The sequence below is a fragment of the Crocuta crocuta genome, unplaced genomic scaffold (genome assembly GCF_008692635.1).
Source record: "Crocuta crocuta isolate KB4526 unplaced genomic scaffold, BGI_CrCroc_1.0 scaffold737, whole genome shotgun sequence".
Lineage (NCBI taxonomy): Eukaryota > Metazoa > Chordata > Mammalia > Carnivora > Hyaenidae > Crocuta > Crocuta crocuta.
In genome coordinates, this window is record NW_027527804.1 from 1,820,394 (window position 1) to 1,824,790 (window position 4,397).

General features: G+C 34.2%; 1 protein-coding gene across 1 annotated transcript in view; it reads right to left on the reverse strand.

Annotated features, from left to right (window-relative positions):
- COL4A5 (collagen type IV alpha 5 chain) overlaps window positions 1-4,397 on the reverse strand; it is a 227,462-nt gene that overhangs the window by 18,279 nt on the left and 204,786 nt on the right. The window lies entirely within an intron of this gene.

A 4,397-nucleotide genomic window follows, 5' to 3' on the forward strand; every position in this document is an offset into this window, starting at 1 on the left:
TTCACAAAGAGTAAATTTTAGATAAATATTTAAGTTTATCTTGGCCTCTGCCTTCCTTTAGTAAAAACCCATGGTGTAAATTCTTGATATGTTCAGAATGCCTCAAAGAGGTACTGTTAACTTTAAAAGGCCCATTAGACAAAAATACAAAGATCATAAGTGGCTAAATAGAGAAATTAAAATACAGATACACAATGGCCATTACCAACTGCACTTCTATTTGCCTTCTTTGAAAATCATTCCATGTAGCCACCTTCTGATTTTTTCCATAATCCATCAAGAAGCTTTCTTTTCTGCATTACTTATAACAAGTTATTCAAAGAGAAAAACCAATATATGTATTTGTTCACCCACTGAACTTTGAAATATAAAGAGCCAAATTTTTCAAAAATGTGAAGGCCATCAGTGAAAAGGTACTTTAAAATATTTTGACATGCAATATCCTACCCAAACCACAGAAATATCCAATTTACTTTATTATTATTCAATGCACATAATAAATCAGGGTATTAACTATTAACAGAAGGATCATTAAATAAAAAGATAAAAAGCCTATAAATAGGACAACTCTTGGTTAATGTTAATTATAAACACAATTTCCTTTCCTTACAAGTCTTGCTATGATTTATAAACACTGAGGTTAGCAGAGAGAATAAATTGTGCTACAGCACTGAATCCTAGGAATTAGAAAACCTAGGATCTATTCTTGGTTCTACTATTTATATCAGTGGGATTGTGGACAATTCAATCTCTCTGAGCTTGTTTTCTCATCCACATATTTGGAATAGTGTTATCTGTCCTAACCTCCCTCACAGAGTTGTTTTAAAGATCAAATTCAATTTTTGAATATAGACCTGATATCTCCATGTGCAAGATGCTACAGAGAACACAAAGATTAGCTAGACCCAAATCCTGCCTTTAAGGAGCTTATAATGAAAGTACATTATATGATGTAAATGGTATGTCACATAAATATAAAACATTATTATTACTTCCAGGCAGTAAAACTTTTAAAGCATTTGATAGTTTGAAATTCAGAAGGCTAAAAATCACCTTCTGTTTGCTTAAATGGCTTCTAGGCCACATATAGCAAACTGATTCATGACAACAGTTTGAGAAGAGTCTGGTCACACAATTAGTTAAATAGAATTCTTACCTAAGATAATTCAGAGTTTGAGTAAAGGCATTTTATCTATGTGTATTCTACAGAAGTGCCCATAAGAAGAATACTTAAAAAAAGTCATTGAAATATATATTTTTTGTCTGAGTAAGTAATAAGGAAAACTTCAGATTGTATCATAGCAAAACTTCTAAGATCTTAATTTCTAAGAGGTAAAATTTTAATGAGTTATATGCCAAATCAATTTTGTACATGGAGCTNAAAAAATAAAATAGAAAATCTAAAATCTTTTACATAGTGGTAATAACTAAAGATAAACTGATGAATTGATGAGTAAATTTTTTTTAATTTATTTTTTTTTACAAATAGTTTATTGTCAAATTAGTTTCCACATAACACCCAGCGCTCATCCCCACAAGTGTCCTCCTACATGCCCATCCCTCCCTCCCCCCCACAGCCATCAGTCCTTAGTTTTTGATGAGTAAATTTTAAATCCAGTTTCCATTTAAGGTTTTAGTCTTCCACTATTGCAAAGAGAACACTGTAGATACTAGGTTCCAATAACTATGTAATTTAGAGTACGTCTGGTAAAGAAGATGTCAAATTGGTTTTAAAGTAATGTGGCTACTTCCCTTTTTCTTCTTTGAATATATTCTAGTGCCTCAGAAGAAAGCAATCTTCTTCTAGCCAACAGTAAAATCTGGAAGTGATCAAGGCAGCAGACTTCTATGCAAATCAGACAGGGGAGTACTCAAAATTACTTCAAAGTATGCCCTAAGTTTTCTCTTTATCATGGTGATAGTTAAATCATATGCACTTGTCTTAATCTTTTTGATGACATCCATTTTGAAAAAAACACGTGAAGCAGTTAATAGGGATTGATGGAATTCATGAGGTAAGGAAAACAAGAGAGTGGAGGCAGGTTCCAGTCTCCCATAACTAAGAGTCTCCTAAGATGGCAGAAGCAGCTTTTCTTCATCACTTATGTTTTTTGGAAGTTTATTTATTTATTTTGAGAGAGAGAGAAAGAGAGAGAGAATCCCAAGCAGGCTCCATACCATCAGCATGGAGCCCAACGTTGGGCTTAACCCCATGAACCATGAGATCATGACCTGAGCCGAAACCAAGAGTCAGACACTTAACCCACAGCCATCCTGGCGTCCATTTTGCTTTATCACTTATTATAACTAGACTAAGAAGTCAGATCATAAGCATCAAGCCATATAACTGCCTTTGTAGAAGGATGATATGTGTCACTAGTAAAACAGACACTTAACAGAAGAGTCCTGGGAAGCTCTAAGTCAGATTCCCGGCTATGCCAGTGACTAACCATATGACCTTGAGCAAGCTTCTTGACATCTTTGGGCCTCTGTTTTCTCAAATATGACAAAGATTTTCTCCTTGACTAAACTTTTGACAGGTTCCACTGAGACTTCTTCTCAACTTGGCCTCATCCTTGGGCCCTGTTCTTGATATGCTGAGTCTAGTTTTAGTAAGAATCTTTCTAAGTCAGTTTAGGGAGAGTCCCCCGACTATTGATATCTAATTAAGTCCCCCACTTCCCAACCTTGATGCCTAAGTCTTTGGCCTGACTTTAGTAAGGATTCTATGAGGCCAGTTTAGCAAGAGTCTACCTACACTTGATGTTTCCTTCTAGTAATTTTTCATTTACTTACTCCCTCACTCTGCTGGTTGACTATAAATAATCCATTTGTCTTTGTTGTATTCAGAATTGAGCTCAGTCTCTCTCCTCTAATGCAACTGTAGGTCCCCTATTCCACCTGTCTTAAGTAAAACCTGCCTTGCTATCTTTAACAAGTGCCTGGTGAGTAATATCTCCTTGACAAGTGTAAAACTTAGGTCTCTTCTAGATCAGATACTCTATGGTTCTATGAAATTATGGGTCTGTGGAAGGAGCTAAGTAGTAAGTAAGAGTAAGTTACTAGGGAATCAGTTCAGATAGAGATAGATGGCTTCATAAATAATATCGTGAAAGATCATGAATTTTAAATTCATAAGAGAAAATTTCTTGCCATTCCCAATGGTCAGAACTCAGGAATATACTTTCCCCCTTTTTAGTTCCTCATAAGAAATTTGAAAAGGACTATTTATCTTGAAATAACAAACACATTCAGATATTTGTGGTTCTTTTTACTCATAATGAGGTTAACATCTTTCACTATGAATCAGCAACTTTCCATTGGACATCTTCTGGTAACTAACTGTTCTTTGGTGTGTACTGTTTATATGTGTATGATTAAAATAAGACNGACAACGCAAAATTTGAAGGTGGGATCATTTGAAAAATTACAAGAGTTGTGGCAAGTCAAGGATTGCAAACTTGCAGGATCTGATAATACATATTACTGTTTAAAAAGAATCCCTTTTCAAGGATGTGAAGAAAGGGGAACCCTCCTACTCTCTTGGTGGGAATGTAAATGGTGTGTATCCACTCTGGAAATCCACTCTGGAAAACAGTATGGAGGTTCCTCAAAAAGTTAAAAATAGAACTACCCTATGACCTAGCAGTTGACTACTAAGTATTTACCTAAAAAATATAAAAATACTACTTCAAAGTGATACGTGCACCCTGATGTTTATTTATAGCAGTATTATCTACAATGGCCAGATTACGGAAACAGCCCAAATGTCTGTTGATTGATGAGTGGATAAAGCAGATATGGTGTGTATATTTATACAATGGAATATTATTCAGCAATCAAAAAGAATGAAATCTTGCCATTTGCAATGATGTAGATGGAACTAGAGAGTACAATGCTAAGCAGAATAGATCAGTCAAAGGAAGATAAACATGATATGTGGAATTTAAGAAACAAAACAGATAAGCAAGGAGAAAAAAAAGAGAGAGAGGTGAACCAAGAACCATACTCTTAACTATAGAGAACAATCAGATGGTTACCAGAGGGGAAGTGGGTGGGTGGATAGGTGAAATAGGTGATGGGGATCAAGGAGTGTACTTGATGTGATGAGCACCAGGTGGTGTTTGTAAGTGTTGAATCACTAAATTGTAACTGAAACTCATATTACACTGTATATTAACTAATGGGAATTTAAATTAAAACTTAAAAAAAGAATGTCTTTTTGAAGTATAGCTCAATTTCATTTACATTAACAGATATAAAACAAAAATAGTAAATATACTCTATTCTGAAGGTAAAAGTAAAATATAATACAATACATTTTGAGTACTATAAATTTTTGGCTAAAAATGACAAAAATATATGAATTTTAAAATATTAAATTAGTTTTCCTATTT